Genomic DNA, 7,880 nt, shown 5'->3' on the forward strand with positions numbered 1-7,880 from the left:
ACTCGCTAAGGGGACAGAAAATTCCAGCTTTTTTAGCTGGAAGAGTAGGCTGTCATGTCAGTCAATTAGATTGTCTCATCGAGTCGTCCAGCCAGTGCCTGGAGTCAGCATCTTACAGTATGATCACCTGCATCTCCTCACTTTTCAGCATGGGTTGCAGGATTGAATGCAAGGGCAGGGTATCTGGTGCCCAAGTATAGGCTCTGCTGTTGAACTTGTGCTTATTTAACTTGCCCAACACCATGCATGAAGCCTGCAGCAGAGCCAGCACAGTGCTCTGCTCACAGTAGGACTTTCAGTCGTGCCCTGACAGCTAGTGGAGAGCTTGAAATGTTAGCAAAAAGGTCTGAACAGTTGCTGTCTGCTTCTGGCTTTTGATCGTTTGGAAAAGAAGATGTTACAGCTGCTTACAGACTCGCAGCTCGGCTTTCTGTGACAGGTCCCTTTAGCTGTCACAGGAGCGAAGGACCGCGCCTAGGCTGCTGAGACAGGGGTGTGCTTCGTGGCACACCACGCTGTCCTCGTCATTCCCACCAGAAACCTCAGGGCTCTCACCTTAGGGCTCTGTTTCCTTCCCGCAGAACCTGAGCAGGAGAGTGAGAAAAGTGTGGGTCATGTGCAGCTGATGCTTCTGGTCTAGCCGTGGTCAGAAATAGAATATGGTACAGTATGTCAGGTATGATTTCCTTGATTAGAAGTGTAGTAATCACCCTGCAGAGCTGGTATGCTAGGACTGGCAGACCTTGCGTGTCACCCTAGAGAAAACAAGCTGCATTTTGAGAAACATCAGAACTGCAGGAAAATGCAGATAGCGCTGGCCTGTTTGTTTTTGAAGGGACATCAAAGTGTTGGAGCCTGAAGATAGCTGTGTTCCAAGGAAATTCCACTGCGCGTTTTCAAAGTGTCAGCTCCAGCTCTCCTGCTTGCAGTGCAGATAAGCAATTTCATCCTGCTTGCTCCGTAAAGCAGAAGCTGGAGAGGGGGATTTGTGGAAGGGTTCTTATAAACCAGTGTCCTGATTCAGAAAATTGAGAAAATAGGGCCCCTTTTGTAAGCCTGTGTTTCATGCAGAGTCGTGCCCAAGTCAGAGGGACCCCATGCGAGAGTAAAAGTTTGCATAAGCGCATATCTTTGCTCGTGGTCTTGCCTGCATTGCAAGTAGACAAAAAGATCTCCCAGTGCAAAAGGAAAGCTGGGGTTTGCCTTCACAGTCTTTGAAAATCAGCCCTTTCCTTTTCTTACAATAATTTTAGCAGTGCCTATAGGAGATAATTTTGTTGCTACGATTTATTATCTAGTTCACCAGCAGCACCTAAGCCTGAAGAGAAATGGGTTGTTTGTGGAGTTTAGAAACAAAAGGAGTTTTCGCTAATGATCTCGGGGAGCTGGAGCTGGCTTCAAGCTGTTCCAAGTCATGAGAGGATGACTCAGAAGTCAAAAATTTGAGGCATTCTCATGTCTAGCGTTTAATCAACAGGCAAAGCAGTTGGGAGGTAAGCAGAGGAAATCAATGGCGAATCAAAGAAGAATAGGTCAGCTATTCATTAGAGAAAGGGCTGATCTCGGGGATATTAACAGAAGGGAGGGCATGAAATGAATCCTAAAGAAAGTTTGCACTAGCTGTGGCGGCAGTGAGCCGACAGCCAGGGAGCCTTAAAAAAAATTGTTTGACTGTCTTGCACGAAAGGTTATTTGCAGAACTCTGCATTCTCAGTTTAGACGGGTCAGATTTAACCAGCTGCATGTGTTAGAGACCTGCCAACTGTAATGCAGCTCTTGCAGGAGTAAGAATTATTTGTGTCTCTGTCATCGTGTATACAGCCAGCATAGGTGTTACACATGAAACGATAAGGATCTGCTTGCTGTTAGAATACATGCTGAAGCGAACTCATATTTTGTGATGTTTTCAGTGCATGTTAGAGCTTGATTTTGCTGGCTCTTGCCTTATTCCTCGAAAATAGTCGATAGCTTCAGTGGGGCTGTTGATCACGCTAAGGCTGTCATGATTAGCATGTTGCAAAATGAAGTTTTATTTTGAGCTCTGGGACAGGGAATTTTTTTTTTCTTCCCACCTGTGAAATATCGAATTTATCTGCAACAGCATGCAAATTATAGAAGATACTTATAGTTGCAGGGTCGCCCATGTGCTGATAATAGTATTGGCTATATTGTTAGTAATAATTAGTTGTTATTATACCAAAAGCTGTGTACGAGGTATAGGTATAATTGGTGAGGTTTGAGACACCAGTTCACATTAAATAAAAATCCACTGCTTGTTGTGACGATCATCACCCACGTTACCTGCAGCTGAGGCCAAGGTGCAGGTCTGGAGCCATAAACTGCTCGTGGGTGACTGAGGCCTGGCTGCGGTGCCGGGGGTGTGCCGGGTGACAGCGGGGACGTAGGAGGCACTGCGGTCTACCCGGTTGCGTCTGGTGCCTGAGACACACTGTGTACTAGAGCTTTCATCCCAGAGGATCCTGACGTTCTTCCTCAGTAAGTTTTTTCATTTGCCATTGGAACAGAGACACCTTCAGGTAGCGAGGGAATGGCTGCGTAACGTTGCTGTGTCAGCAGCCTGTGGGAACCATGTGGGCAATCTGGGTTGGGAGAACGGAGTCGTAAATCAGATTTGGCCCTAGAGCGCAGAGGCTGTAACTCTTACGCGTGGCAGGGTCTCCGTGGGACTGCATTTACTAAAATAATCATAAGCTTCGTTTTACTCCTAAAGCCAAACAGAGAAATGGAGTCTTTCAGCAGCGCTAAATCATTTAACGTCATTACAGGCTCGTGAGTTTATTCTAACTCTGACCAGATTCGCAGGGCCCTTCGTTTCAAGATTTCCTAACCCAAGCTCTAATCAAGACCAAACCTGTTTTCATGACACAGTCTCCTGAGATCCCGGCTCGTGGTGACACGGCTGCAGGCAGTGAGGAGTTTAAATCACCTTCTCCCCGACGGAACCCATGTGACGTAGATTTTCCTGTACGGGTGCTCCGGCAAATTGGTGTCTGTAGCTGAACACACACAAAGTGCATAAGCTGCTGGTATGAGTTCCTTCCTGCGGTCTCAGTAATGCCACTTCCATGTATTTCATCAAATAAATCATAAGAGATCTATAACAGCTCTTCCCCAGTGGGGTTTTGGGTGTTTTGTACCGTGATGACACAGGACTTGTCTGCGTGTTTAACCATACGCTGCAGTTTGAATTGCGAAGTTTCCGTTCCTTTCAGACGACTTTGAAACCGTACCAGAGCTGTTAAATCCCTGCCCAGGGTTTCCCAGTGCTCATCACGTCTGCCCTAGGCTTCCATCACACTGCAAAGATAATTCTGTGATGTCCTCTGCATGGCAAACATACACACGGGTTGTCGTTCACTGCTTAGGAAAAAATTCTTTCCTGCTGTCTGTTCCCTGCAGGTTTTCCGCTCTCGGCCCCTGAGGACAACGAGAATCTTGCCAAAGCCGTGCCTCCCAAAGGAGTAAATGGCCTCTGCTGTCTCTGAAGATGGGTTTCACAAGGGCTTTCCTCTCGATTTTATTTTCTTTCAGGTATCTATTTATTTTTGCTCTGATTAAAATTACGTTCTGTAATACTGTTTTCCCGTTTTTTTCCTTTTCTTTCTAATTTACCGAAATATTTTTAATCCATAAGGAAAAATAACACTACTAGATGATGGGGAAGAGTAGGTTTTGGTTACAAAAACTCATCAGCTTTTGAAATATTTGGAATGATATTCCCTGGTTAAGCTTTTTTTTTGATAGCAGATGGAGATTTTATTTTTCATCTGAATTTCAGCGTTCTACCTTTTTCATATTTTTGATCTGCATTTCTGCATCCTTCCCTAGATCCAATAATGGAAGTGTCTGCAATTAGAAAGCATTAGAGTGGTACTAAAGAGGCAGTAGAACCAGGGAAGATTCTTCTGGAAAATCACTGGGCTTTTTTCATGCCACAAGCATCGCCCTTTCCTGTTTTTTTTGAAAGCGCTGCATGTGTTCCCTCTGACCCACCCCCCCAGCAAACTGGGATGTGGAAGAAATGTGATCTTGGCTGCTGGGGTCCTGCCTGCGGCCTCCTGCGCCTTCACACAAAGGAGAGCTGGGGTTTCTGCTGGGGGAACTGGGAGGGAAACGTGCCGGCGAGCAGCTCCGCAAGCTCCAAAACCCTACGTGCGGGAAACAATTGGCTGAACTGAGGCCACCGCTTGCGAATGCCCCGGCCCTTTCCCGACCTCCTGCTACCAGGCAGCGTTACGGATTCCCCCACCTCGGGAAGTTGTGTGCTTAGATGAGAAAACACGGGGAAAAAGTGGGGAGAAAGCCAGAAATGAGGACAGGGGACTGCAAGTTTCCGGGAAGAGAATAAATACCCTTATGTGCTGTGTCATTCTGCTTCTTAAATGAGAAACAGGGGATGAAAGGGAAGGAAAGGCCACGTTTAGGCTGAACATTTCCATGAAGTAATGGCACTAAGATGATTTGAATTACGCACAGGATGAATGTGGCCTGACGTGGGAAATCTATTTCTACCATGCTAACCTAAGCCTATTCACAGATAATTACAGTCAAGTGCTTACCCTGCTATTGCTCATCTGATTTTCCCTCCTGCCCGTTTAGTGAGTGCATGAGTTATGTATTAACACTGGTATGCCGTGGCAAAGCAGCAAGAGCTTTGAAATTAGGCAGCAGGAGCGGAATATAATACGGCAGGAAGGAGCCAGTGAAATCTGTAAACAAAGGGTTGTAAAAATGGTAACGAGAAGTTGGTTATGTTCTAGCAAACTAAGAGTGAAATAATTCGAATTTACAACAATGTCAGTGCAAATGGAGGTTGAACATAGTAGCTTTGGCTGAATTATGTTCCCAGTTTTTGCATTGCTCGGGGCAAAACAGTTCCAAACGTGAGGAAAAGGCGTTGTCCGTACCTGGCTTAAAAAGCTATTGAAATTCACAAAAAGCTGTCTTCTGCTGTACGGTGTGCATCTCCTGCATGGAGAAATTCCATAAATAATTCTCCTTCTCTTCGGCATGTTCTGGATAAAATTACTAAGGGGTGTAGGTTGCATCTGCTTCCTTCCTCATCACATTACCTGAGCAAGGGATGAATTCCCAGCCCCGCTGCAAAGCCAAGAAAGGATCGCTGGGAAGAATGCTCTGATACCGGCCCGTACAGGAGTGACATTAGGAAAAGTGCCTGAAATATGGGGTTTGTTCCACCCAGAGAGCACGTTTTGAAGTAAATGAATAAAACAGGCGACTAGGCCTCCCCTCGTTGCTGGTAAACACTTGCTGAGGGGTCGAGCCGGTGTCCCAGGGTGGAGTGAAGTCGGGCTTTGCCCTCTCCTCCGAAGATGGGATCAGGGCTGAATACGCTCCACAAGCTCCACGCAGCCCCCCCTTTTACGTGCCCATCACGGGCAGCACCGCGCCGGCCAGGGGCTCGTGTCCTCAAGCGATGGCTCCTGTCTGGCAGGGGGTTTGCCTTGGCTTTGGAGGGGGTGGGGGGTCTGCCAGCGCCCGAACAAAACCGGTTACTCCCAACTGACTGTTTCAACCTGTCAGTCTCCAGGAAGAAAAAATGTCTTGTTCCTGAGGAAAATCGGAGCTGATTTGAAAGCTTCTATCAATAAACATGATCACATTTCACCAAACTGCAGTGGAGGCTGCCTGGAGGTGTTGAAGTGTCTGCTGTAACTCTCCTCGTTAAAGTGTTTCTGATTAAAATGTCTGCTGTAACTCTCCTCGTTAAAGTGTTTCTGAATGGAAAGCTATTTCAGCACGTTATGAACATCGAGTTATAAAAACAGCTGAAGTATCTTGTAAGCATAAAAAGTCTTGAGCACTGAAAACCCATTGTAAATAAAGAATGTGGCTGTGAAATGTAATCCTTGGTGGGATTGGTTTCTCTCCTTTGGAAAGAACATTACTTGAGACAGGCAAAGACAAAGTAAAAGCTGGAGATGAAGGGTGGGAAGTGGAGAGAAGCCAAAAGTAATAAAAAATGTACACACAGGGGTTACTAATCTGCAGTGACTGCAAGCATGTCTCACTGTCTTCAGTTCTGAATAAATCAAGCTATCTATACCAAGGTTATCTCTTCTTGTCATCATACATCAAGTAAAGATGAGAAACACAAGTCAGCCCGGTTCACTTAAAGTTGCTTCCAAAACGTGTTAAAAACTTTAAAAGGTAAGAAGTGTTCTCTAATTCTTTGTGCACATCAGTTATGTCCCATAAAAACTGTTAGTGCTGTGGATTATTTTTAATCTTCTAGTTCAAAGTTGACTGTTGAGTTTTGGTTGGTTTTTTTTCTGGGGGGAAGATGTCCACAGCCTCTTGGAAATGATCTCATAAACAACCGAATCCTAATATTTAAAAATAGCTGGTTCCTGCCATGAAAATGACAGGGGAAATACTTGTCTCGTAGCAGTGAAAGCTAGGAGGGCTACGAGGATGATGAGGGGACTGGAGCATGGCTCCTACAAGGACAGGCTGAGGGAGCTGGGCTTGTTCAGCCTGGAGAAGAGAAGGCTGAGAGGGGACCTTAGAAATGCCTCTAAATATCTGCAGGGTGGGGGTCAGGAGGACGGGGCCAGACTCTTTCCAGTGGTGCCCAGCGACAGGACAAGGGGCAACGGGCACAAACTGAAGCAGAGGAAGTTCCAGCTGAACAGGAGGAAGAACTTCTTCCCTCTGAGGGTGACGGAGCCCTGGCCCAGGCTGCCCAGGGAGGTTGTGGAGTCTCCTTCTCTGGAGATATTCCAGCCCCGGCTGGACGTGGTCCTGTGCAGCCTGCTGTGGGTGACCCTGCTTGGGCAGGGGGTTGGACTGGGTGACCCACAGAGGCCCCTGCCAACCCCGAACATTCTGTGATGCTGTGATCCATCCTGTATTCACCTACCCTCGGCCTGACGTGGGGACAAACTGATGAACGAAGCCAAATGCAGCGAGACAGCGAACAAAAAACAGTGTGAAGATTTCTTTGCGTTTAGTCAGTAGCCCAGGGAGGAGAGCTGTGGTGGTTGTGGCGATGAGCCGGAGGAATGCGGCTGGCGTTGAGAGCTCCGAGCTCTCCGCCGTGTCACCCATTCCTGTCTTCTGCGCTCACGTTAGGGCCTGAAGGAATCAGCCTCAGGAAAGCTCGGAGTTTATTTCAGGTGGGGAAAACTCTGTTTTCTGGTCTTTTGGTCAGCAGTGGGAAACGTTCGTCGCGATGGAAGAAAAGATCGACGGGCTAGATAAGGACAGATTATCCTAGATAAGGATTTGTTATCTTCCAGCTGGCAGGTTGTGAAAGCAGAGGAGAGGGCTGCGTCTGTCAGGTGCGGGCCGGGAATGATGAAGAAATTTAACTCTGTGCCGATAACGTGAACCATATTGTTCACGCTCAGCGGTGAGGGGGCCTGTGGCTGCTGTGAGATTAACGCCGTGACCCCGACAAGGGTTTAGAGCAGCCTGGTGAAAGCGTTACACTTGAAGTAGGCTGTCCAGTTCTGGGCTCCTCAGTTCAAGAAAGATGAGGAGCTACTGGAGAGAGTCCAGCAGAGGGCTACGAGGATGAGGAGGGGACTGGAGCATCTCTCCTACAAGGAAAGGCTGAGGGAGCTGGGCTTGTTTAGCCTGGAGAAGAGAAGGCTGAGAGGGGACCTTAGAAATGCCTCTAAATATCTGCAGGGTGGGGGTCAGGAGGACGGGACCAGACTCTTTCCAGTGGTGCCCAGCGGCAGGACAAGGGGCAATGGCACAAACTGAAGCAGAGGAAGTTCCAGCTGAACAGGAGGAAGAACTTCTTCCCTCTGAGGGTGACGGAGCCCTGGCCCAGGCTGCCCAGAGGGGCTGTGGAGTCTCCTTCTCTGGAGATATTCCAGCCCCGGCTG

At 47.6% G+C, this 7,880-nt stretch overlaps 1 long non-coding RNA gene across 2 annotated transcripts; it reads left to right on the top strand.

Moving 5' to 3' along the window:
• Positions 1–569: 569 nt before the first annotated feature.
• On the top strand, positions 570–5,888 carry LOC142365022 (uncharacterized). 2 transcript variants are annotated; one of them, XR_012766377.1, is made up of 3 exons: positions 570–2,496; positions 3,421–3,552; positions 5,566–5,888. It is a non-coding gene; the product is annotated as an uncharacterized LOC142365022 (long non-coding RNA). The 2 variants fall into 2 exon arrangements; XR_012766376.1 differs by lacking the exon at positions 570–2,496 and adding an exon at positions 2,512–3,047.
• Positions 5,889–7,880: the final 1,992 nt, after the last annotated feature.

The sequence above is a fragment of the Opisthocomus hoazin genome, chromosome 2, assembly GCF_030867145.1.
Source record: "Opisthocomus hoazin isolate bOpiHoa1 chromosome 2, bOpiHoa1.hap1, whole genome shotgun sequence".
NCBI classification, from domain to species: Eukaryota; Metazoa; Chordata; class Aves; order Opisthocomiformes; family Opisthocomidae; genus Opisthocomus; species Opisthocomus hoazin.